At 45.4% G+C, this 27,787-nt stretch overlaps 1 protein-coding gene across 4 annotated transcripts in view; it reads right to left on the minus strand.

The window, feature by feature from the left end:
- The window catches only part of ITSN1 (intersectin 1), a 221,290-nt gene extending 205,356 nt beyond the window's left edge, over window positions 1-15,934 (minus strand). For 3 of the 4 annotated variants that reach the window (XM_089677961.1, XM_089677960.1, XM_089677958.1), the window contains exon 1: window positions 15,773-15,934. The gene's annotated coding sequence lies outside the window, so the exon portion shown is untranslated. The remainder of the gene's footprint in view (window positions 1-15,772) is intronic. The other variant, XM_089677959.1, reaches the window with a different exon arrangement.
- Window positions 15,935-27,787: the final 11,853 nt, after the last annotated feature.

Below are 27,787 nucleotides of genomic sequence, written 5' to 3' on the forward strand. Positions count from 1 at the left end.
AACCACATTATTTGGTTGTTTTAGAACAAAAACAAAGCTTATCTATATGAACCAAAAACAAAATCTGTAAAACACTATGGAAAGTATAAGTATTGCCGCTCCTAATTGTGCGTTGCGTGCCATATAGTGAAGCACATGAAAAGCATGCTTCTTCACGGTCACTTAACGTGTTTGTTTTGCGGTTAGGTGAGGCACTGCATGCATTGGTCTTTATTCTTAAAGTAGAGAAGTCATTAATTATAACTTTTTGTGAATTGGGACATTTAAACTTGCTTTTTTTTTTAATTCCAATCTAAATTTAATCGGAGAGACGGAGCATTGTTTGCCGACTCCGACTCCAGGTACCCAAAATTTCCTCCGACTCCACAGCCCTGGCGGAAACGCAGCTTTCCTACACTGCATTCTAGTGTGAAAGCGCCCTAAACTTCAGCTTTAAGACCCCATTTTATATTTTAGACCTATTAATAGTTTCCACATTTCACAAGCAGCATCATAGATAAGGTTTTGCATGCAGTACATTTCCTGTTGTTGGACACTGCAATTAGCCTCTGCTCTTGCCTATGAGAAGGTCTCAATGTCATGATGTAGATAAAAAGCAAAGGTGTTATATGCAAGGGAGTAGTTTCTCCAGTCTAACCTAAATAAATACTAATCTCTTAAGGCTGAGGAACTTCGTAAAATTCGGTTTTATCTGTAGCAAACTAGACAAATATCCAGCTACTTCTTTACAATCTGCTACACTGTATGGTTCAGGTTTGCCATGTAGCAATAAAAAGGTCAATGACTTCATCTGCAATCAGTTGCTTATCAATGGTTGCTTAAAGGTAAAGCTTGATACAGGGATTTCTGTAAACTCTTCCCAACAGAACTACCATGGCTGATTAACAAAAGCAGGAACATTAAAAGTAGAATTTTACCCTGTTTGAGAACAATTCATGTTCTTTTAACAAAAGAACACACATTTCGCATTAATAATTATGCTACCTTCTTGCTGGAGCCCACCATTTGGTTAAAGCCCAGAGCAGTCACTTCCTTATTGGAATGTCCTCTGCTCTCCTTGGTCTCAAAAACTATATGTCACTTTCCAGAAGTAAAGTGATTGTGAAGGTTCAGTTATTTTATTTTTAATAACAAAAATGTTACACTTACCTGCTTTGTGCAATGGTTTAGCATAGAACAGCCCTAAGCATCCAATTCTGTGGTCCCCTGCCAGTGTTCCATGCTCCCCCCCCTCTGAGTGCCCCATTGAAACCCTTTTGCTATTGGGGCACTCGAGTGAGCTTGCTCCTGAGCCGGCTCTGTGTATCCATAGACACACTCAGTGTGGCTCAGCCCCAATCCCCACTCCATCCTCACAGCCTGTGATTGGCAGCAGCAGGAGCCAATGGTTTCCGCTGCTGTCTCTGAACCTATGAGAGGGAGAGCGAGTAGTGCTGCTGCTCTCGGGCACAGCACTGTCAAGGTCCTACCTTTCTTCAGAGCTTGTGCATCTCCATGAGCTGGCATCCATCTTGGTTTTCTGCAAAGCATGGTGGGAACCTTTATGCCTTCAGGCTTCTGCGGCTCCTCCTCAGAAGGGTGTGGTTGAGCACATTTAAACCTCCTGTCTTCAAGTGTGCGCTGCACTTGTGTCCTGTATGTTGCCCTGTTGCAAGCTCTTGTGTTGTTCCCATTGCTCTCCTGGTAACCGACTCGGCTTGGACAAGACTACTCTCTGCGTTAACCCTTTAACTGACCTCCCGTTGCTGAACCCGGCCCGTGACCCGAGTATTCTTTGCCTACCGTCTAGTACTGTCTGCTCCGTTGTTATTGACCCGGCTTGTCTGACTACTCTACTCGTGTTCCCATCTAGCTCCCACCAGCTGTACGCCATTGGCGGCAGTCGTTATCGCAGCTGGGGTCACTCGGGGGCCGCGACCTGGTCTCAGGCTGCGTCAAGTCCATCCCCACCATCAGGGGCCCTGGTGAAGGGTAGCCTGGGGCTTAGACTCCACGCCCTGAGGGACTCTGGTCTGTGGGTAGTGGCTGTCGTCAGTCGCAGCGTGACCGTACCATAGGCCTGCCTGCCCATTCCAGCGTTCCTGCCCTGACAAGCACTGGATCAACATCGGGCTCAGGTAAGTAATTGGGGGAGGGGGGAGCTGCACATTAAAGTTTTTTTTTTTACCTTAAAGCAGAGAATGCATTAAAGTGTTACTAAACCCACAACAGTAAAATCAGTCTGTATATGCAGTAAAGCATGCTTGTGTTACTCACTGTGGAACCAAAGGCGTTAATCCTTGGTTAAAAAGGATGTTTGATCCTGACTTATCAGATCCTCCCCTTCTACTGTCCCCAATCCATCTGTCAATACTACAGAGCTCTAGGAATAACTCTGCACATGCTCAGTTTGGTGTGTATTGCTAGAGATTTATTTTTTCTTTTTGGGAGGGTGCATGTGATCACCACAGGGCCAATCAGCACTGTCCAGAGGGTCAGGGGTCATGCAGCCTCATTGGAAAACTCAGGGGAGAATGAAAACTCCTCCTACAAGCTTTAACCAGTGCTTGACCAGACACTGACAGAACTCACAAGACTGCTATATACTACTGATGAAAAAGGTATTTAGCAGTTTATATTTTCTAAAATAGTTCCATTTCCATGTTGTGTGTACTGTGGGAGACCAGATATAGTGAATGCAGGGTCCGGGGTTTAGTAACACCTTAAAGTTTTTTTGGGGGGTTTTTTTTAACATTTGAAAATGTGTACATTTCCATCCTTGATTGTATGTCTTGTTTAAGCTAGAGAGTAAGGCTGACAGAAGCTTAAGGCCACTTTCACACAGGTAATATCCATTCTTTGCTCAGCAGGGGACCTGTTCGCTGATCCCCTGCTGAGCAGGATGAGACAGTGTATTAATGGACTTTAAATAGTATATGCAATTATTTTTTTGTTTTACATTGCTAGACCTGCAGATGTGGCCAGCCTGAAGTGATCTGTCAGGAGTTTCTGACTAATGTTGCACTTTAATGCAAAAATTGCTTAATCATGAAAAAGGGCACGGCCTTGCGTCCTACCTTAACTAGTGACTATGAGTAGCTTAGGAGTGGCTACAGATGGTCAAATCTCACAACAAAAACAGAAAATAATATACCAGCCACTGTACAGTTTTAAAAGATCTGAGGTCTAAAGCTTTCCAAGCATGGCTTGAATAGCTAAATCAGAAGAAATTCAAGCTATGGGTGGACCTGTTGGCACCACCTGACTTGACAAATTTCAAATGAAAATCAAAGTCAGGTGGAAAATTGTCAGCAGAACAGTGACTGCATCCAGTCACATGTAGTTACTGTTTGGGTATTCTGACAGCCACAACAGTTAGCAGTGCAGATTCCTCTATCTACATTGTTTAGATTTCTCTCTTTAGTCAGCATGCATAGCTGGCATAGGTCCAAAGCAGAAAATTCTTAGAAAAGATTAGGTCCTTTTCTATGTTTCATTGTGGTATCTGATATTGGTAAGATTTCCATTCACATTTAATCCTCGTGAAACAATTAGGGTCACTGTGGCAGGAAGTGAGTGGAAATCTGATGGGTACACAAGCAGCAATTTAAAGTTGTAGTAAAGTCAAGGGTTCTTTTTTTTTTTTTTTTACCTACAGGTAAGTCTATAATATGGCTTACCTATAGGTACAGTAAATATCTCCCAAATGTGCACAGTTTAGGAGATGTTTACTTTAGCAGCGCTGGTGATGTCACCGGTTCACATGCCAGAGTGACGTCATTATGGCTTGGCCAGTCAAATGGCCGCAGCCCACAAACCCAGAAGGAAGGCTGAGTGAAGATGGAAGCCATGATCGAGCTCCACTGGAGGGCTTCGTTTTCAGGGATGTCTTTCATAATGTGCTAGTATGCAATACATACTAGCACATTATGCTCTTAACTTACAGGGAGAAGATTTTTTGCAGTTTACTACTGCTTTAAAAGACAATTAAAAAAAAAAAAAAAAAAAAAAAAACACACAGCAAAAGTTTTAACCCCTCCAGCTGTAATGAAATCGGACTTTAGACTCCCCAAAACTGGGTAATTAAAATCATGGGTACCAGATTTTAAGCCTTATCCCTTAAAACTTTTAAAGTGAACCAGTGAGCTTGACGTCACTGCTCTGCTTCTCCACCTTGTCCAATCAGAGAACGCTTTGCATTCGTTCAGAAAAAGCAAAGCATTCTCTGAATAGAGCCCGTGCTGAGCGGCTGACCTCCTGTGTTCACAGTGTTTCAGGCCAGCCACTCAGCATGAGACCTGGAAGCATGAGAACATCACTTAAATAGAGGTGTCTACTTCCATGATTGACAGCTTCCAAGGAGATCAGCCAAGTGTGGTATATATCTAGAATAAGCGCTAACGCGCGAAACATGCCGACCTTCCTCTTTGCCCCACTGTGTGATTTTCATATTATTAAAAGTGGATTCTTTAGAGTGCTGCCATCTGAAATGTTCTTCTATACATTAATCAGCTTGCAAGCTGGGTGAGCAACCGATTGCCAGGTATGTGGGGTGTGGAAAAGTGGACTTACCTGGCGCAGCAGCTTTTTAATTATAGTATATACATACGGTAGTTACATTTGTCCAAGCTGGATCAATGCAACCATATAAAAATATACCATACCTGGAATTCTTAATTCTGTACATGTAATGTAAGTGTTTTTTCCCCTGAATTCAAGCACCCGTACCTGACCATGACTTGATATTGGCCTCTTCCAGTCTCTGTAGAGCGGAGCTTACAAAAAAGAAGGGAAAAGCAGTACAAGGAGCCTGTTGCCTGTGATGCACGGCTGATGGGCGGACAAGAAGCATACTGAAAGGAGAGAGCAGAGATAAGCTCATCAGTCCACTGCTATTAAATTCACTCTCCAATCACAGGCCAGGGATAGGAAAGTAGTATTAGTCCTCCTTTCACACGGGCAGGCCAATCAGGTCCGTCTGTCAGATTTTCAGGTGGACCCAATCAAATCATCCATTGCCTTCTATGGAGCGGCAGATGCAAACAGACGTGTGTTTACTCCTGCCTGCATCCGATCCAATATGTTAAAAATAGATGGGTGGGAAATCAATTACCCAATTATAGCAGATCAGATGACAGTTGGATGTAAACTGACAGGCGGTCTGTTTACACCTAACCACCCATGGAGGAAAGAGGGCTGTGTCTGCTCTGCGTATGTGGAGCAGACACGGACCGGTTAGATCCACTGACAGAGTCCACATGTGAGAAATGCCCCTTACTGATCCACAGCAGAGAAAATGAAAAAAAAACAAAAAAGCAAAACTGGGGTCCCCTCTGCAAAACAGGACTGTGCTGCTTGGAAGAGCTGTATAAATCTCAAGGCTGGGTGGACAGTAATACAAATCTTTTGGCTGGTAAAACAGCTCTGGTATACTGCATGTATGTATTACTAGCCTGGAGGTTAGCAGACCTAACTACATGAATCCAACTCTCCTGATCCTTCCTTCTGATACCTAGGAGCCCTGAAATACTTACCTCTGGGTTCCATCAGACCACTGATATCAGATGCTTCAAAGTCTGGTCATAGAGAGTGGCTGTTTATACAAGGAATCAATTAGTTGCTCAGGCAAGACAGTTAATCAGTGCCACTGCCACATACAAAACCTGTCCCTTGTTACAGCTAGAGCTATCAGGGAATATTTCCAAATGTAACCTGAAGAGATACAAATATGGCAAACAGGTAAGTATTTAGGATTCATATTATTATTATGGTAGGTAGGAGAAAAATAAAACAATTTGTGATATTTTGCCAATGTGGAAGAACAAGCAAAATCAGCTCTGTATCATTATCCCTCCAGAACAGGAATGGCTCTTTCTACATACAGATATTAAGATAAATACAAATTTAGCAAAATAGTAAAAAGCAGGTTGTATAGCTACACACAGTTCTAGCAGGGCCATCAATCCTTGGCCTTAAAGGATGAAGGACTTCCCATAGGAATGAATGGAAATTCTATTGCACATGCTGGAATACTTTCAATGGAGAGGCTGTGAGGCTCTCAGCAGCCCCACAGCAATGATCCCTACATTCAAAACAACTGGGGGACTGCTGGGGAAGGACAACATATAACTGTACGAAAAGTATGTCTGGACAAAAGGAAAAAAAAAACATTTTTAGTACATCTCTGCAATATACTGTAGGTGATCATTTTTTGGCTCTTAAAAAAGGAGGAGGGTGGGAACTGAAAAAAAAAAAAATAAACACACTCGCCTCTAGGGCTGCGGCATCAGTCTGATGCCATAGCTGTCCCCCCTGCTCTGCCCCTCCAGCAATCACTGGAGCGTTGGACAGGAGAGCCCAGCTGCAGCATCACACTGATGCTGCAACATAGCGGTGGGGTATGGAAAGTCCACTTTAAAGTGTAAATAAACTCCACAATTCCACTTTGTGGAAGATCGGTGTTCTTGCCATCAGTAGCATCCTTGATGATGTTGTCAAAAGCTAGTCCAAAGAGAAACTGCCCCAGAAAAGCCATGTGGATCGGGCACCTCTTCCACATGCAAAAGTATGCTACGCATATGAACTGACATAAGTCACATGCAAGAAATTAGAAAGGGGGGGGGTCATGGGGTCGTCTCTGTGAAAGTCCTTACTTTTTACATTTTTTGTACTGCTGCTATCTGGGACTCCACAAGAAAATTTTCTCTCACTTCCTGTCCTGCTGACAATGTTCTACTAGACAAAAAACATTGAAATAGATAAAAAGGTTTTTCTTTAGTAGGGGAAGGTTAGAACCCCATTCAGATTTTTTATTTCGCTCCTAGTCCCAGTTTCAGATTTGTCCTCCCTTCCTGTCTGGTCTCAACAGCAACAGGACAGGAAGTAAGGATAAATCTCTGTAATGGATATTAGTAGAAGCCCAAGATATCAGCAAAAACCCAAAAGGAGCTGCGAGTTTGCTCTTCTTTCGTAAAGACCTAGAATAAAGTTTTTGAGTTGACATCCAGTTTAAAAGTATGAGCAAAACAAATCAATAAAACACCATAGAAGTTTTAGTCCTCATGCACACTTGACGTTTTTACAGCTGTTGTTTTAGGCTTTTGACATTTTTTTTCTACAGCCAGTAAACCCTCCAGCATGTTATCCTATGTGTCCATGCACGCATAGACTGTGATCAACGTTTTTTGGCTGGAAAAAAAATAAATAAATAAAAAACACCAGGACTAGTGGGTTTCTAGAGAAGTTTTTTAGTTGTAAAAACCCTGAAAAACTGGGCAAATCGTCGCAAACCGGCATTTTTGGATGTTTGACCAAAAAAAAAAAAAGAAAAAAAACGCAGGAAAATGCGGTAAAACACTGTTAAACGCTAAAAAACCCTGAAAAACTAACATTTTTAAAACGTGACTTTACACAGCTAACATTACCAGCGTTATCAAAACACGAGGCCTTAGCATGTTCACTTAATTTACGACATAATTTTCAATACTTCAAAATCTGCAGCTTTCTCTAAACTACTTCGTGATCCCAACTTAAAGGCATTTTCTCCACTCTGTTGTCACCCTGTCACACTTTCTTCAAAAAAAAGACTACACATGGCTTCGCCGACGTATATTACTCTATATTAGTACACTTTTGTCACCAATGTCACTACCTTAAGAAATGCCATGCAGCAGTTGCTGGAGCATATGCATGTAGACAGGAAGCTGCCTGACACCAAACGTGCTCTATGTTAAAGTGGTTGTAAACCCTCACCATGTAAAACAACCCAATCAGTTTAAAATAGAAATACATGTCAAAACACTTCTGTAGGCATATAAAAAAAAAAACAAAAAAACAACAACACGCTATAAATACCTTTCCCCCCCCTTTTTGTTTCTACAAGTGATCACATTCCCTCTGTTGTCAGCTACATAAGAGTGGAGGGGGGGGGGGGGGGGAGAGAAATCGCAGCACACAGCTTCCCAGGTATCAGGACAAGTTTGATCATAAGAGGAGGGCACACTGCTTTCCCAGCATAACTAGAGAACTGACCACGCTGTGCTCTCATGCTCAGTGTGGTCAGTTTATAATTGGATAGCAGAGGGATTGGCAGGAACACCAGGGATTTCACACAAAGGAAGCAATACAAAGAGAACAGGATACTTTTTCATACAAGTACATGGTACAGCAGGCACAAAGAATATGTAAACCCAACATTCATATACCTGATAAGCCCCAATATCAGACACTTTGTGCACAGAGCTTCCATGTTCTTCCTGCATGTTTACGTTGCCTTTCAATGAAAAATACATGCTGGTAGGTTATACTATGATGAAACAGAAAAAAAAGAGGAGAGGGAGAGAGAAATGCTGCAGGTATGAAGAGCAGACACCTAGGATGTACCCTCATCTGTCCAAACCTTTCTGCCATGGCAGAATGCCAGCAGATCCGGTTGGCAAAGTTCTGACTTACTCTTCTGGGTAGTGTCAGAGCGTGCCGCTAAGCCCCCACACATTTCTATTTGCCCATCACTGAAGGCAAGCTTCAGGACTTCCAGAAGAGTCCATCACTCACCCATGACAGGGGTATCTGGGAGGCCACTGCAGACAGATGAACCTGCACTTTATACCAGCAGCAGTTTTCTTTTCATGTCCAATCTCTGAGTATCTATATGACTTCTGTTCTTCCTCATGCCCCTATGCATGCCATGGTGTGCAGGAACCTACATGCCCCGACATATGTCTTCTGACACTTCCAATTTGCCTAGGAGAGGAGAGATCTTCACAGAGCTGTCTTGCCAATAAAGTGAAATAAAGCCGATACTTCACAGGCATCTGTGTGAGACAAATGGCCAGCACAATGAAAGCCTGTTATATAAGAAATGACACTTTCATACATCTGTCCTGTAGCTCCTATACAGGGAGACCCAAAACTGATATTTGAATATTTGTTAAATCTTACATTTTAAAGAGAACTTTGGTCATAACAACTTGATAAAAAAAAAAATAATGTTCTTTACCAAGGAACACACACACGGGTTAGACAAAAATGTAGAAACACTACATGATATGCAGGTGTGAAAGTGATGACATGTTTCGTGTTGAAAGTGGAAGTGATGTAACATTCTTTTACTTCTGCTGTGTGATGAGACACCTAGCTAACACGTATGAAGCCTCACTTTCGTCACTCACTGCGTGCGCTGCTAGTAGTACAGTCATGTCATAGCTTACTGAGCTTCAAAGAGGACAAATTGTTAGTGTTCGCCTAGCTGGTGCCTCTGTGACTGATGTTGCCAATTTACTTGCTGTGTTGTGAGGTACAATATGAAAGGTTATGATGGCATATACAGTTTCCAGGAAAACGTTGTCTGATAAGCATAAGCGTGGTCGACATGGTCAACTGACCGAAAGACAAAAAGAACACTGCTCAAGACTGTGACCCGGAAAAAGAAAACAACTGCTGCAAAAGTGACTGCAGAGCTCAATCTCAGTCTTGTCACTCTTGACCCATTTTAACAATTCACTGCAGCACCATGTGTTTTGGCGTATTTTAGCAAAATACGTCGGGGATGCCATAATGAATTAATGGCACCGCCGCGCCATCTGCAAAAAGGCAGTATGTTTTCGTGCACTGGGGGAAAGCGTATGGTTTTGTGCATGTACAGGTGTGAATGTTACAGATGTACTAATTAAAATATCAATACCCCCTTTTTGTATGGGAAGCATACTGCCAATGCTATTATAAAGACAGCAATCGGGATAGCAAGACAAATTCTAATAGATTGCTGTGAGTCACCGCACATTTCAGAATAAGCCTGTTCACCCCTGTCACAGGACAAAGTGACCTATACTGAGAACATTACAAATCAGCTATAATTATTTCCACCAATTGTCCTATCAACCCCTTGCAGATATCAATCTCATCACCAACATGCTGTTCAGCTTAGCTGAAATGACAGCAGTCAAATTGGCGACTACTGGTTGTGGGTTACCACACACTGCACAATACAACAAGATAAAGTGACCTAAACTGAAATCACTGCAGATAATCTCTATTTATTTTACTGGTTGTGATATCTGCTCCCCTCCACACAGGCATCCCATACCCCACACTAATGGGAAACAGTCAGATCAGGGAGCTGGGTTCTGATTGTTTGCTACAGGTCTGTACATCCCCTTGTATCATGGGATAAGGTGACCCCTTCCATTCAGATACCCTCAAGATAAGAATACAAATGATGACCCCAGAGCTCACCACATCACTGGCTATGTAAATGGTCATCTGACACTGTGGGGTTTATTTACTAAAGCTGGAGAGTCCAAAATCAGACTCCCTTCTGCATAGAAACCAATCAGCTTCTAACCTCAGCTTGTTCAATGAAGCTTTGGCAATGAAACCTGGAAGCTGATTGGTTTCTATGCAGAAGGGAGTCTGATTTTGCACTCTCCAGCTTTAGTAAATAAACCCCTGTCTGTTGGACATTCATCAGTGCTGCAGGGGAGAAGAGTTCTGAAAAGTTGCTACGGGTTAAGGCGCTCTGCAGACTCAGCCAGAACATGAACTCTGGTGACCCCAGAATGCTGAGCTCTGGGTACCATCCACCAGAAAAGGGCCCAGAGGAGGAGAGTTCTCATGGGTTATGGCAGTTTGCAGAATAACCTGAACATTCCTGTCATAGGATGCGGTGATCCTTCTAGATGAGAATATTACAATTGAAAGTTAACAATTTCCGCTGGTCATCATATCTATTTTTCTTACAGAAAGAGACCCTGTAGTTACATTACTAGAAAAGGGAGCAGGGTCCTGATTTGTTGCCATGAGTTACGTCACTTTGCAGAATCAGCCTGTACATCCCAGTCACAGGATGCAGTGATCTATCCATCTAGACCAGCCTCTTAACCACTTTAACTCCAGAGACATCCTTGAAATATTTTTCAGGTCTCAGGAAACCCTTGCTAAAAATATATATACTTACATTTGGTGATGTATTAGCGTAATTACTAAATTATAGAACATAGGCAGTATATAGGAGAACAAATAATATGAATAGCATAGCTCACATATTTGACACCCAGGACAGATAATTTATTTACTCCTCTAACATTAGTGGTCAGTGCAGAATTGCCCCTTGTACTGGTGGTCAGTATAGGTAGGGGACCATGACGCCATTGGCACTTGGAGGGCTCGGTTTTAAACGTACGGCTGTCATAATGTGCTACAATTTACTACCCCTTTTAGAAAAGATGATCTGGGAAAAAAAAAAAACACCACCACCACCATACAAATGCTATGTAACCAATGGTGATGCCAGCAATTCCCCCTACAGATAGAGATCCTATATGAGACATCGTATTTGTATACAGTAAAGTCATGAAGATGGGTTCTAATTGGTTGCCATGTGTGACAGCACTTACAAAAGTGATCTATACATCCCTGGCACAGGATGCAGTGACTTGTCCTTCTAGATGAGGTTACAAAAAGGCATGTAATCATTTCCATAGGTCATAATATAAATTTCCCTACAGATCCAATATGTGACACTATTTAAAAAAAAAAAAAACAGTAAAGCCAGGAAGATGGGTGCTGATTGGTTGTTATGGGTGACAGCAGAATAAACCGGTACACCACCTCGAATCATGGGATAAGGTGACCACTCCATCCTCAACAAATGAAAACCATTTCCACCCCCTTAGCAAGCGATCTGACAGCTGGCACTCTTGTCTGTCGGCCTTCCATCAGTATTGCAGCAGCCAGGTTCGGGGAGTTCTCACGGGAGGCAGCACTCCACAGAATAAAGCCCTGTCCACACCGGTGTGTTTTATGTGTGGTGCATTATAAGAAAAAAAGAAAAAAAAAATCCCTGCATGCTGCACCTTCATCAAAAGGCACGTTCTATAGAGGCCAATGGTAGTACGGCCTAAAACGCATGTGAGATGCACCTAACACAGAGCGCACTGCACAGATGTGAACCGGCCCGAAGCCTGGACATCGCTATCACAGGATGCAGTGATCTATCCTCCTAAAGGAAAATATAACAAATTGGATTTAACCATTTCCACTGGTCATACCAATTTCCCCTTCAAACAGAGATCCTATATTAGGAAACAGTAATATCAGAAGGGTTCTGATTGGTTGCCATAGGTGACCACACTGTGTAAAAGACGTCTCTATCCCTGTTCTGGAAAACAGAGATCTACCCCTCTAAATGAGAATATTACAAATGATGTGATCATTTACACAGGTCATCGTATCAATGACCCCTCCAGATCCTGAATCTGATACTATATTAGGTAATAGTACAGTCAGGGAGATGTGTTACAATTGGTTGCTATGGGTTACAGCACTTTGCAGAACGCGTCTGTACATCCCTGTTACCAGATGCAGTGCTCTAACCTTCCAGATGAAAATATTACCAAAATATATATTTACCATTTCCATTGGCCATATCAATTCTCCCTCCAGGTAGAGATACTGTATTAGGAAACCGGAATATCAGATTAGTTCTGATTCGTTGCTATAGGTGACATCACCAGGCCGTACGTGTCACAAGATACAGTGGTCTCTCCCTCTAGACGAGACTATTACAAATGACGTGTGATCATTTCCACAGGTCTTCATATCAATTCCCCCTACAGATAGAGCTCCCATATCTGACACTTTATTAGGAAACAGCACAGTCAGGGAGATGGGTGCTTATTGGTTGCTATAGGTTACAGCACCCTGCAGAATAAATCTATATATCCCTGTCACAGAAAGAAGTGATCTATCCTTCTAGATTAACAGAAAATAACATTTATTTCAGGTACTATAGGTAATATATATATATTGTACATTCACATCAGTCCCTAACCCTCAAGGAGCGTACAATCTAAGGTCCCTAACCTACATTCATACATACACATACTTTTCCCTCTGCCTCTCCCTCCACTGGCTCCCGATTGCCCAACGCATCAAATTTAAACTTCTAACCCTGACCTACAAAGCCGTTCACAACACTGCCCCTGACTACCTCACCAACCTGATCCCCAAGTACCGCCCTACCCGCACCCTTCTCTCCTCACTGGACCTCCTCCTATCCTGCTCCCTGGTCTCCTCCTCCCATGCAAGACTTCTCCAGGTCCTCCCCCATCCTCTGGAACTCACTGCCCCAATCCATCAGACTGTCGCCTTCCCTCCTCACATTCAGGCGCTCCCTCAAAACCCATCTCTTCAGGGAAGCCTACCCCACCCTCACCTAACGGCCATTCTCCCTCTTTCCTCCCACCCCTCAGCCACTTCCTCCTGTACCATCACCCCCTCCCTCCTAGATTTTAAGCTCGAAAGAGTAGGGCCCTCTTACCCCTCGTACGTTGTTTGTTATTGTTGTACTGTTTCATGTATTGTCCCCCCCCCTCTATTGTACAGCGCTGAGCAAACCCTTTGGCGCTATATAAACTCGATGTAATAATAATAATAGAATGTAAGCTCTAACGACCAGGGCCCTCTGTTTCCTCTTGTACCAAATTGTATTGTAACTGTAATGTCTGCCTTCACTTTGTAAAGCGCTGCGCAAACTGTTGGCGCCATATAAATCCTCTATAATAATAATACTTCTACTACTAGGGCCAATTTAGAGAGAAAGCCAACTAACCTACCACAAAAACATGTAATCATTTTCACAGGTCATCCCAATCTATCCCCGATAGATGGAGATCCTATGTGTGACACTTTAATAGGAAACATTGAACTCAGGGAGATGGATTCTGATTGGTTACCATAGAGGGCAGAACAAGTCTGTACCCATTACAGGATACAAAGATCTATCTCTCTAGGTGAGAATATTACAATCAATGAATGGTCATTTCCACAGGCCTTCATATCAATGACCCCACCAGATGGAGATCTTGTATTTGATACTTAATTAGGGAGCAGTACAGTCCAGGAGATGGGTTATTACTGGTTGCTATGGGTCACAGCACTTTGCAGAATACGTCTGTACATCCCTGTCACAGGATGCAGTCATCTATCCTTCTAGATGACAAATATTTCCACTGGTCGTATTCATTCCTCCTCCAGACAGAGATCGTATATTAGGAAACAAATCTATTCGATGGATTCTGATTGGTTTCCATAAGTGACAGCACTCTGCAGAACAAGTCTGTAACCCCGTTCCAGGATACAGTGATCTATCCTTCCAGAGGAGAATATTATAAATGACACGTGATTATTTCCACAGGTCATCATATCATTTCCACTGCCCTTCCCAGACAGAGGTCCTGTAGCTGAGAACTATAAACAGTGCAGTCAGGGAGATGAGATACGATTGGTTGCTATGGCTTACAGCACTTTGGTTACAACTAGTTGCAATGGGTTAAAGCACTTTAGTCACAAGTTGCTACGTGTTACAGCACATAGGTTATGCCTGGTTAGTATGGCTTATGCCACTTAGGATACAACTGGTTGCTATGGCTTACAGAATATTGCTGTAACCCACAGCAACCAGGCGTAACTTAGGCGCCGCCAGCCACAGAAACCACGCGCAACCTAGACGCCGCCAGCCACAGCAACCAGATGTAACCAAGTTGCTGTAAACCATAGCAACCAGTCATAACCCATTTTGGTTTCATTTAGTTGTTATGGGTTACAGCACCTTGGTTCCGTTGGGTTGCTATTGGTTACCAGATCCTGCACTGCTAGCCACAGCAACCAGTTGTAACCTATGTGCTGCAAGCCATAGCAACCAGTCGTAACCAAAGTTTTGTAACCCATAGCAACCAAAATTCTGTAAGTCATAACCTCTTTTGATTTCATCTGGTTGTTATGGGTTACACCACTTTGATCCCTTTGGATATCTATAGATTACTGCACCCTGTACCGCTAGCCATAGCAACCAGGCGTGACTTACGGGCCGCCGGCCATAGCAACCAGGCGTAACTTACGGGCCGCCGGCCATAGCAACCAGGCGTAACTTACGGGCCGCCGGCCATAGCAACCAGGCGTAACTTACGGGCCGCCGGCCATAGCAACCAGGCGTAACTTACGGGCCGCCGGCCATAGCAACCAGGCGTAACTTACGGGCCGCCGGCCATAGCAACCAGGCGTAACTTACGGGCCGCCGGCCATAGCAACCAGGCGTAACTTACGGGCCGCCGGCCATAGCAACCAGGCGTAACTTACGGGCCGCCGGCCATAGCAACCAGGCGTAACTTTTGGGCTGCCAGCCATAACCAAAGTGCTGTAACTCAAAGCTACCACAATTCTGTAAGCCATAGCAACCAATCATAACCCCATTGGTTTCATCTGGGTGTTACGCATTACAGCACTTTGATTCCATTGGGTTGCTATGGGTTACCTCCCTCTGCTGGATAAGTCTGTACATTCCTGTCACAGGATCTGTCCTTCTAGATGAACATGCAATCATTCCACTGGTGACCCCAGCCATTCCCCCTCCAAATAGACATCCTATGACATGTGGCACTGGATTAGGAAACAGTACAGTGAGGAGGAGGGGTTCTGACTGGTTTCTATGGGTGACAACATTATGCAGAACAAGCCCCCCCCTGTATTATGGTATAGGTGACCCTCCCCCCCTATCCTCAGGATGAGAACAACACAAATGTTGACCCCCCATTTCTCAACACTGCCCCCTATAGAAGGAGCTCTGGTATTGGACACAGTGTGTGTTGGCCTAGTACTGCAGCGGCCAGGTCAGGGGAGTTCTCAGAGGTTGCTATGGGTTACAGCACTCTGCAGACTCAGCCAGAACATGGGATAAGGTGACCCCTAGATGCTGAGCCCCGCCCCCCACAACGAGAATGGCCCCCTTGCTCCTCACCTCATAGCGCTCCCGGTCTCAGGGCAGGCGGCTCCGGTCACACATCGCCCCCCTCCTCCTCCTTCTCCTTCTCGCTCCCTCGCTGGCAGCTCTGGTGTGTAGAAGAATCAGAGCGCCCCTCACCCACAGCGCCTCCTCCCCGCCACTCACTGACGCCGCACCACAGCCGGCCAATGGGGCACACCACCGGCCACGCCCTCTTTCCCACCCCTCCGCCTATCGGGCGGCCCGGTGCATTCTTAGCGTAGCTGCGGCAAGGAGTGGTGACGTCATCAGTCAAGAGCCCAGGAGACGTGACTGCGACGGCACACTGCTGCCGGCCATTTGTAGTCAGGGAGGATGATTTTTTTTGCCTCCTATCGCTATTAGACTCTACAGGTCAGAAGAGGCCATTTGCAGTGTCGTAAAGCGAGCTAGCCGCATCGGAGCCGTTTATCTTTTTTGTCCGTTCCTGAAAAGGAACCTCGGTTTACCACCTATTATATGCGCGAAGGAAAACAATTACGAGCTCGGTGTTATGTTTAAAATCAGTGTGTCATTCTAATGTGGGAACGGGGCAGCTCATAGGAAAACTGGAAAATTGTCATTGCCAGGAACCAAGATGGCCGCCGCAGTGGTTTAGCAACACGTGACGTGAGGGAGTGGTGGGTTAATGATAATGAAGCGTCCGGGGTTGCTGACGTCACTCCAGGTTAATTCACAGCCCGTTACTTAAAGGAGCAGACACCCAAATCTGGTCTGTCCTTTCGGCATATCACAAATAGAACAGTAAAATCTATTCTCTGCCTAATATCAGGCCTTCAAATCAGTGAAGAAATATGCAGTTGTGAGGAAGAATGCCTAGGCTGTGTTATGGTTTAAAGTGTCTTGTCTCCAAAAGTCACCCAAACCGTTCTCTCCACTCCTCCCACAACCTCCTGCTCTCCAGCTCCCTTGTCTCCTCCCATGCTTGTCTCCAGGACTTCTCCAGAGCCTCCCCCATCCTCTGGAACTCTCTACCCCAATCTATCCGACTAATATAGAAGGTGGCTGTGTTTATTATTCGTGGTCCCACTGTATGTAGGAACATAGCCACCCTCTCTGGCGCAATCCTGAGATTGGCTATGGGATTTGTAGTGTGCGTAGATTTGTGCACATGACCACAACCAACGCACACTGTTCATTGCAAACAAAAGAAGTCTTTCCAGCCCCAGATCCAATCGCTGACAAATTCATGCAGACTCCACCTCCGCAACATCTCCAAAATATGCACGTTCCTAACTCCAGAAACTACAAAGCAACTCATTCATTCCCTTATCATCTCCCAACTTGACTATTGCAACTCCATCCTCGCCAGTCTACCAAAACACAGGCTATACCCTCTTCAGTCTATCCTGAATTCAGCAGCCAGACTCATCCACCTTACCAGCCGCTCCGTATCCGCCACCCCCCTCTGCCAATCCATCCACTGGCTTCCGATTGCCCAACGCATAAAATTCAAAATATTAACATTAACATACAAAGCTGTTCATAACACCACCCCAAACTACATCACCGGCCTGATATCCATCTACCACCCAAAACGCACTCTCTGCTCCTCACAAGACCTCCTCTCCAGTTCCCTGGTCTCCTCCTCTCATGCCCGTCTCCAGGACTTCTCCAGGGCTTCCCCCATCCTCTGGAACTCACTACCCCAATCCATCAGACTGTCACCTTCCCTCCTCACCTTCAGACGCACCCTGAAAACCCATCTCTTTAGAGAAGCCTACCCCACCCTCACCTAATTTGCTGATATCCTCCGCTCTTCCCACCACTCCATCCCCCACAGCTATTTCCTCCTGCACCACTATCCCCTCCCTCCTAGATTGTAAGCTCCAAGGAGCAGGGCCCTTGAACCCCTCGTGTATTGTATTGTTACTGTACTGTCTCGTGTACTGTCTCCTATTATAATGTCCAGCGCTGAGCAAACCGTTGGCGCTATATAAATACTGTATAATAATAATAATAAAGTGAAGGGGGAAAAGGAGATTTGTGGTGCGTTAACATGCATTGCATTAGGGCAGCCCATAGAAATAAATACCTTAACATTCAGAAAATCGGACCTGACCCTTTTTTCCAGCTCACTATACCACCATGTATTGCCAAAACAAAGGTGCGTTGCCTGGCCATCAGGGATCGTTTTTCAGAGGGCGGTAAGCAGTACTGCAAGTCTGAAAGAAGCCTTGGATAGGCCCTCCAACATGACCTTCTTCATAATGTAACTCAAAGCAGCCAATCAGAATGTACATTGCTCTGATCGGATCCAATCATTTAACATCTATTGGTGGTCACCGCACATAATTCATTGTTTTGGGTATTTTTTTATTGAAAAATCCTAGAAGTCAGAGTGAGGCTGGCTTTACACTTGTGCGGTGAAGCATATCGCATGTGATTTGCACAGGAACCGCACCGCATTCCTGTGCAAATCAAATGCGAATTGTGTGTGCTGCGATTAGAGCCATAAATTTTGTATGACTCTATTCACACTGCACCCACACCAAAAAGGTGCAGGACCCTTTTTTTTTGGTCCGCACTACAATCGGATCGCATGGGTATCCACACCTATGCGATCCGATTCTGCACATCGCACCGTGTTTTGCGGACCGATTTCAGGGTGTTGTTAACATACACACCCGCAGCGGTTAGCATGAACGGGGTGTGATTGTTATGGAATTCTCACAGAAAACGCTGCAAATTCCACACCGCCTCAGTGTCAACCAGGGCTAAGGCCTCTCTGAGGTCCTCATACTCCCAGTCATTAGTTACAAGGAAACTGTGGCCATGTCAGAGTTTGATACAAATATACTGACATTGCTGTGTTTGCTGCATGTTATTAAAAGGACTACAATTTGGTAAAAGATACAAAGCAGCTGCTTTTCTTGTGTCCTTCTTTTACATGCACTGTTTTTGTAGTCTTTCAGAAAAGCTACTGGTTTAAGAAGGCCATACACTGGGAAATTTTCCAACAAATTTTTGCACGAACATTCATACGAAAATTCTAAGTACACAGCTTGACAATCGAAAGTACTTCAAAACTTTATTTGTTTTTAACATTCGATTTTGGAACAAATGAACTTTCCCAAATTAAAACTACTTTCAGCCCAGGTTCACACATATGCGGTGCGGTATATTGCATGTGATTCGCACAGGAACCGCACCGCTTTCTTGTGCAAATCACATGCGATTTGTATGCGGTGAGATTGGAGCCATACATTTTGGTGCAGGACCCATTTTTGGGTCCGCACTAGAATCAGATCGCATGGGTATTCACACCCATGCAATCCAATTCTGTACATCGTACCGCTTTTTGCGGACCGCTTTTGGGGTGTTGTTAACATAAACAACTTCAGCAGTTCGCATGAACAGGGTGCGATTCTGATACGGTGCGGAATTCGCACTGAAAACGCTGCAAATTCCACACTGCATCAGTGTGAACCAGGGATCACTGTCGGAAATGTTTAGATCCAGAAACATTTTCCACCCCAAAAACGTTGATTTGTCCCCACTAATGATTAGAAAATCGAACAAACTTTCATAAGTCTAGCTGCACACCTATGCATTTTTGTTTGCGTTGCGCAGAAACTCACAGCAGTCCATTTAACATGATTTCTTATGGGACAGGTTCACATCTCTGCATTTTCACCCAGTGTATTTTTTTTTGGAAAGGGTCAGGGACTTTTTTTAAATGCAAAACGCTGAGTTTTTGGGTCTATAGACTTCAATGGAGACGCTGCAGAAAAGCATGTAGTACATTTTTGATGTGTTTTTGATGCATTTTGCATTTTATTCTGCCCAGCAACAAGTTGAAAAAAAACGCGGCAATAGCGCATGTGCAAAAACGCAAAACGCACCACAAAAAGTACTGCAGAAATGGATCAAATGCAAACTACATAGGTGTGAATCTAGCCTAAAACATTTTTAATTAAATTCTACTAGTGTATGGCCAGCTTTACACAAGCGTTTAGCCTATTCAAGGCTTGTTCACATCAGTCCATCAGGATGTGCTGATCTGCATAGATTAATGCAGGCTCAGTGCTAGGGTGTGCCCTGTTCACATCATAATGCTACACTGAGATTTGCTGTGAAGCGATGCATGAAATGCAGCATGTTTTTATTTTTATGCAGCCTATCTCTCCTCAGTGATTGCATCAGTGGTGTATTTACTGCAAGGCAAACAAGGAGTTTGCCTAGGGCAGCAACTTTTAGGGGGCGGTACCGCCCCCCGGAAGAAGGGACCTGGTGAGCAGCGGCGGACAGAGCCATGCAGGGCCGCCATCAGAGGGGTACCATCTGTACTCCTGTAGGGGGCCTGGACAGCAGGAGGTTTAGTGTGGTGGGGGAGAGTAGTTGCAGAATGATGCCCTGTGTATCTCTCCCTCCAGCAGCTAAAAGCCGGTTTCTCCCCCTCTCCCTCAAGCCGGCTTTCTGCTGCTGGAGGGAGAGACAGACCTGGCTGGATTGAGGGGGTGCCCTGGTGTTCCTGAGTGGCCACTGAGCTCCTTCCCCCACCTGCACTCAGAGCTAGGACCAGGGGAAAGCCTGGAGCAGGGAGAGAAGAAGTGGTGGAGAGGAAAGAGCCTGGAGGAGGTGAGCTGTGTTGTGTTCTCTGGGCTCTCTCTCCTGCCGTCCATGCAGCACATGAGACAGGATCACTGATAGATTGTGTGGAACTGCACACACACAGTATGATTACCACCCCCTACCCACATTTCCTGCTGCCTGGAGATCAGCAGCCCTTGGAGGAGGTACGGGGCGGTAATCGTTTGTGTGCGCGTGCGCGCGCAGTCCCATATGATCTATCAGTGATCCTGTCTCATGTGCTTCATGGACAACAGGAGGGAGAGCCCAGAGAACACAACACAGCTCACCTCCTTTCTCGCTCTTTCCTCTCCACTTTTTCTAGGAAGTGTAATGGGGATTTTGGGAAAGGGGGTGGTATTTGCTAGGAGGAATGGGGGGGAATATGTGCTAGTAGGGAAGAGAGAGGGGTAGAGAGAGAGGGAGGGAGAGAGAGGAAGGGAGGGAGAGACAGAGGGAGAGAGGGGAAGAGAGGGGGGGGGAGAGAGAGAGGGAGGGAGAGAGAGAGGAAGGGACGGAGGGAGAGGGGAAGAAAGGGAGAGAGAGGGAGGAAGAGAGAGAGGGAGGGTAAGAGAGGGAGGGAGGAAGGGGAAGAGGGAGGAAGGGGAAGAGGGAGGGAGGAAGGGGAAGAGGGAGGGAGGGGAAGTGAGGGAGAGGAAGAGAAGGAGGGAGGGGAAGAGGGAGAGAGGGAGGAAGAGAGAGAGGGAAGGGAAGAGAGAGGGAAGGGAAGAGAGAGAGGGAGGGAGGGAGGGGAAGAGGCAGAGAGGGAGGGGGGGAGAGAGAGAAAGAGGGAGGGAGAGAGAAGAGAGAGGGGGAGGGAGAGAAAATATTTTATATACATACACACACTTATTGAACTCTCTCTCGCTTTCTCATTGGGGGGGGGCACAATTATTGTGTTGCCTAGGGCTGCACAAAACCTAAATACACCACTGGATTGCATGTCACACTGTGCTGCATGAAGTTGAACACTGGCGTAACAACACGTGACAATAGGGGTCGCAGTTGTGACCCGGCCCTTGTTCCAGGGGGCCCTGGGACTGCCTGTCAACTCCTGTTCTTTAAAACAGAAGCAGATTCCTCCAGTGTATCACAATATGATGTTTTCCTTCTACTTTGCTAAAAGAGTTAACATCCAACCCTTAATCATCTTGTCAAGAAGCCTTGTCCTATGAAATATATTATCTCCCTCTGCACAGCCCCAGAAGTGTGGAAATTTTTTTAAAAACTAAATCGGTGCCCCAATCTACTTGTCCTGATAAAAAGAAGATACATTTTAACCAAAACCATATTTAAATATGAGGTGCTGTTAGTAATGTCTGGGGCTTTTAAAAACAAAAGGGGCTTCATGGCGACTTAAACGTTTAATATTTTTAACATTGCGCTGTTTATTTCCTCCTCCTCTCCCTGCCTGTCTCCAGCACCGCCCCCAGGGACTAGCAGGGAAGGGGGAGACCTTGCAGTGTAATGAGCACCGATTGGCTGCTCGTCAGGGAAGGGGAGTGTCCGGCTTAACCTTTATCCCTGTCGCTGCCAGAGCTGTTTTTGCGATTTTTGCACACATTTAAAAAATAATGTAAGGCCTGAAGATTACACAAAACTCCAAAACATGATATATTTTCTGAAAGCAGACACCCTAGAGAATAAAATAGTGGTAGTTCCAATTTTTTATGTCACACGATATTATCACAGAGGTGTAGAAAACGCAAAGTGTTCAGTAAAAAATACACAAGTTAATTTTAGGACTCAAAAAGCAATAAATTATCAATTTTTTTGTAAAATTTAAAAGATGAGGTTGCATCGAGTAAGTAGATATCCACCATGTCAAACTTGCATGCGCTTGTGAAACGGCAACAAACTTTAGTACCCTATATTTTCTATAGGTGAAGCTTTTAAAGCCCCTTATAGGTCATCAGTTTAGTGTTACGGTGGAGGTCTGGTGCTAGAATTATTGCTCTCACTCTGGCGTGTGCTGCGATATTTGACATGTGTATCGCAATCGACGTTTTCATGTGTAGGCACCCCAGCGCGTGCTTTTATGTTTGTACGTGCATATATGTGGGGTGGGGGGGCCTTGAAAATTTTTTTAGGGGGTTATATGCTAGGGTGTAACTTTCATTTAAAAAAATTTTTACTTAACTTTTTATTTTTAATCACACAATCGGAGCTCGAATGTCAGGAATGGACTTGCCAATGGTGGTGGGACTCACCTGCCTTGTGGGCTGCAGTACCAGGGCTGGCCAGCGGGTGCTCTCAGCAACCAGAAGTTCACTCCTGCAGTCAGCCATCACCTGAGGCTGATTGCAGGAGGTGTATTTAAGGAATGGCCAGACCTGCAGTCAATGCCTTGGTGTATGTTTCCCATGAGCCCCTGTACCTGCATCCTGTCTGCTTCCTGCCTGATTCCTGATTCTGCTTGATCCTGACCCTGAATGAACTCCGCCTGTCCTGACTTCAGCTATTCCTGACCACTCTCCAGCCTGCTCCTTTGGTACCTTGTCTGCCTGATTGTTCCTGACCCAGCCCATCTGACTACACTCTGCCTACTCCTTTGTGTCTTGTCTGCCCGATGATTCCTGACCCGGCCCACCTGACCACTCCACCTCGCCAGCCCTGACTGCTCTTATCTGTGTACATTCCGTTATCAGTTGGAGGTTTGGTTTTGTTATATTGTGCGTTATATTTGTGTATAACCCTTAATAAATTATATTGTTACACCATACTTGAGCCTGCGTTTCCCTGTGTCAGTTCACGCATCTCTGGTCTTACTGGGAGCCCTGACACCGAAACAGATAACGGGGGGGGGGGGGGGGGGGCGTCTAGCGCTGTGTGGAAGCAATCGGGCAGCAGCACTACCGCCCGACCCAAATGCTTCCACCTGACAGTTGCTTGCCCGCAGCTACCTGCCCGGCAGCCGGAACTACATGTCCTGGGTGTTGGGCAATATAAAATGAACATCCTTGCAGCCCCCTCCTCACATACCCTGTAATCTCTTATCTAGAACTGGATACAAGATGAAAAGAGAACAGAAAGGGTTGCAGCTTTTTGGAGGCTGAGAACCTGTCTCCCTGTGTCAGTCCAGTCAATGCTCAGTGTAGGGCAGACAAGGAATCGCTCTTAGCAGGCTCTGTAGTCCAAACTCTGTACAGACAGGTGAACTGTGTTAATGTGGCCATTGTTCACCAGACAGCACCATAAACTTTCACATTGTGGAGTCTTGCCTGCAAAGTGCTCTGGGAATGGTTAGAACACGGATTGACTGTATTATTTTAACGTGTGATGGAAATGTCCTTCAGTGTGTAGTAAGCACGGGTATGCAGTTCCTTCAGAGCACATACGTCGGCTGTAAAGAAACCCGAATATCTCCTAAATGGTGCACGTCTAGGAGATATTCATTTTACCTACAGGTAAGCTTTATTATAAGTTTACCTGTAGGTAAAAATGAACAAAGTGGCTTTACTACCACTTTAATAGGGCTTTGTGCAAGCATACTGCAACCTCGTGTAGTGTACATGGTTGCAGCGCAATGCAGCAGGCATGCAATGGTTAACGCGGGTATTGATTAGCCTCTTTTATGCCTGTCAAATGCCTCTGAGCATGTTCTGTTGTATTGCCTTAAAGGAGATCTATGGTTGCTGAATATACTTTTCATCTTATAACATCAACATTCTAAGGGCTCATTCACACTTGGCTGTTTTACCAACGCTTGCCAAATGCCCCTATAGCGTTTGGCAAGCGTTGGTCCAGCATTTGCAGAGTGTTTTTTAACGCTCGGCAAACGCTCCAAAACGCCGCATGCGCGGTTTAGCGGCGGTTGCTAGGCATTTGCCGAGCATTAAAAATGTCCCAGAAACGCCTATAATGCAGTTTGAATGGTGTTACCGATCCGCAAATGCCCCGCAACCACACTGCAAATGCCGGCTGGGCGTTTGCGGAGCAGCACCATAGACTAGAATACGAGGCTTCAACGCCTCCTGACTCGACCAGAGGCGTCCGTTTTGCCGCAACGCGACGCAAATGCTCCCGTTAGAACAGCACCATGTGCTGTAATGTGCAGAATTGGCAGAGGTGTTTGAGAAGCGGTAAAAACGCTTCCCAAACGCCTCTCTGCTGCCTGCACACAACGCTAGTGTGAACGTAGCCTAATAACAGTACAACTAATAGGTATATTTGACAATCTAACATAAACTTACTTGAAAAATCTCCTGTCATTTTGTGAGTTCTGCCTGTCTGCTGGTCATCTCTTTCCACAACTTCCTGGATTCCCTGCACGCTTTGCAGCTTCTCTTCAATTTCTAAAGGACTACATGTCCCATGGTACCTTTCTTCCTGCAAGCAATGATTACTGTAGTGACTCCGCCTCCAGAAACTCCTCCTCTCAGCACCTCTGTAGTTCAGAAGGCAGGCTCTGTGAAATGTGTGACACAGCAGTGCCATCCACAGGGCATAGTAATTAAGTGTCACAGAGTTCAAGAAAGGAAATGTGTGGGATCCTTCCTTTACAAACTTCAGCATTGTTCAGATTAATAGTATACTAGAAATAATTGAAATACATTGTGGAAATGAATATATGATTTTACATTTTGACCATAGACACACTTCAACCTAATAGAGGCGCTGTTTAAGCATTTTTATAGGAAGGGATGAACCTCACCAGTAGCCTGTTGCACTCCCATGCGTTCCTGTGCGGTCCCGTTCTGACTGTTCATTTATGTTAGCTGCAAAATGCACTGGAAAATAGAAAAAGTATTGCTAGTACTACTTTTTAGGATCACACTGCATGGTGCTGCAATACCATGTGATTTATTGGTTGCAAATGCACTGCATTTGCAAGATGTGTTTTGGGTGCCATTAACAATTCATTGGCACCCGTATGCATCTTGCAAGGGTAGCTTATTAACCTGTGGTGCGGGAAATGTGTACGCGTTTTGGTGTGAACTGACCCTAATCCAGTGGAGACAGGGAGGTGCTGGTTCACATATATGCAGATTGGATGCACTTTGAACCACATCCAATCCACATGATGTGAAAAAACATTGCTTCCTATGGTGTCTGTTCACATATGTCCGGTGCACTGGCGGTGCAGATTCAGTGCTGTTTGAAAAAGAGTCATGTACGATTTCTGAGCAGTGCCTTCAGGTTCTGGTGCAGATTACAGGCTATTGACTTCTATGGGAACCGTTTCTAGACCGCATATGTGTGACCAGGATAAAATCCTGAGCTAATCCTGTCCTGCACCTGACATGAACCACTGAACAACTACTGTAATATAGGGGTCCTCAAACTACGGCCCGCGGGCCACATGCGGCCTGCCGAGCACACTTATCCGACCCACCGGCAGGGGACACCAAGTACAGGGGTGGGCAGGGGGCTGCTGTCTCTTACCTGGCTCCGGTCCCAGTCCCACGACGATCCAGTCCAGGATGCGCTGCTCCTTCACTCTGGCTGCTCCCTCACTCGATGTCCGCACTGCCGCTCGGCTCTGCCTCCTCACCGGTGATTGGGCGCCAGTACTGTAGCTCAGGAAAGGCACACAGGCGGCCAATCACCGGCGAGGAGGCAGAGCCGAGCGGCCCCGCGAAAATCAAGGGAGGGAGCGGCCGGAGTGAAGGAAGGAGGACAGCTGACTGCCCGGTAAGTGTGCCGTACAGATGGTGCTGCTGCAACCAGGTATGCTGGCTGCAGCAGCACCATGCTGGAACAGGGGTCGGCTAGTTAAGTGTCATTGCTGTCAGTGGGAGGAATAGTGCCCCATCATTGGTGTCACTGATACTAATGATGGGGTATTATTCCTCCCACTGACACCAATGATGGGGCACTATTCCTCCCCCCACTGACACCAACGATGGGGCACTATTCCTCCTCCCCACTGACACCAACGATGGGGCACTATTCCTCCCCCCACTGAGACCAACGATGGGGCACTATTCCTCCCACTGACACCAACGATGGGGCACTATTCCTCCCACTGATACCAACGATGGGACACTATTCCTCCCACTGATACCAACGATGGGGCACTTTTCCTCCCACTGACACCAATGATGGGGCACTTTTCCTCCCACTGACACCAATGATGGGGAACTATTCCTTCCACTGACACCAATGATGAGGCACTATTTCTCCCACTAATACCAATGATGGGGCACTATTCCTCCCACTGACACCAACGATGGGGCACTATTCCTCCCACTGACACCAATGATGGAACACTATTTCGCTCCATAAGACACACTTGGGGGGAAATGTGTGTGCGTCTTATAGAGTGGCCGGCCCAGTATTCCCGCTGCCGTTGTATGTCCGCAGTCTCTGAGCAAATGCGGACACAGTACAGGAGATGACCATAGTTTTTTTTTAAAACTATAGTCCGGCCCTCCAACGGTCTGAGGGACAGTGAACTGGCCCCCTGTTTAAAAAGTTTGAGGACCCCTGCTGTAATACATAGATTCATGCTGTGAGTGTGTGTGTGGGGGGCAGGGGATCCGCCTATAGATTTTCTACTAGATCACTCAATTATGGTGCATTTTATGAAAGCACACCAAAAGTCCTGCATGCTGCATCTTTGTTGCGCTTTTAGAAAATGCACCAAAAGTGCGCACTCTAATAGAAATTCGATGGGAAATTGCAGCAAAGTGAAATCAGCCTATAGGGTCATACATATGGGCATCATGTCACAACATTTTATTAACATTTTATGAACTTCGGCAAGGTTAAAAAAATAGCTTGTTTAAATAATTAACATGTAAGCATTCGTGTGTGTACAAAAGTCTCCGGTCACACAGGATGTGAACTGGCGTGCGATTTGCATGCTTTGCAACTTGCAACTCGCATACCAAGTCACACCCTATTGTCCGCAATTAGAGCGGACATATCAGTGCGGTTCCGACTTGGTCAGATCAACACTGATTTTTAAAGTAGTACATGCAATACTTTTGGTGCGATTTGCATCTGTGTCACATGTCTTGGAAATCGCACCTGAAATCAGCAGGTCACCCGACTTTGAAATTGTGCGACTTCACTGTAAGTCGCACAATTTCAAAGTTGGGTTTGATGTGAGTGGGCTGCTATGGTTAGTTTACATTTGTGCACTGCGTTAAAGCAATGTGTTATGTCCCCATTAATGTACCTGCGGGGATTGTCGGCTTGCTTTACAACTTACCTTTTCGTGGAGCAGGTCTGGTGTCACCCCGTGTGGTAGGTGTCACTCGGTGCAGCGTGCACCCCCCACACCTGCCTAGGGACGCCCCTGGACACATCCAACATAAAAAACAATTGTAATGGCGTGTAAACTAGTTGCATTCATGCATATTTAGACACGTATGCATCTGACAGTGTTTAGAAGTTTATAACTGTCCGTCCACTCCTCCAGTCTTACTGAAATACATCTATGTGCATACACATGTACATGCGTCTATATGT

Source organism: Staurois parvus, unplaced genomic scaffold (genome assembly GCF_062004578.1).
Source record: "Staurois parvus isolate SC_StPar_1 unplaced genomic scaffold, SC_StPar_1.0 ptg000195l, whole genome shotgun sequence".
NCBI lineage: Eukaryota > Metazoa > Chordata > Amphibia > Anura > Ranidae > Staurois > Staurois parvus.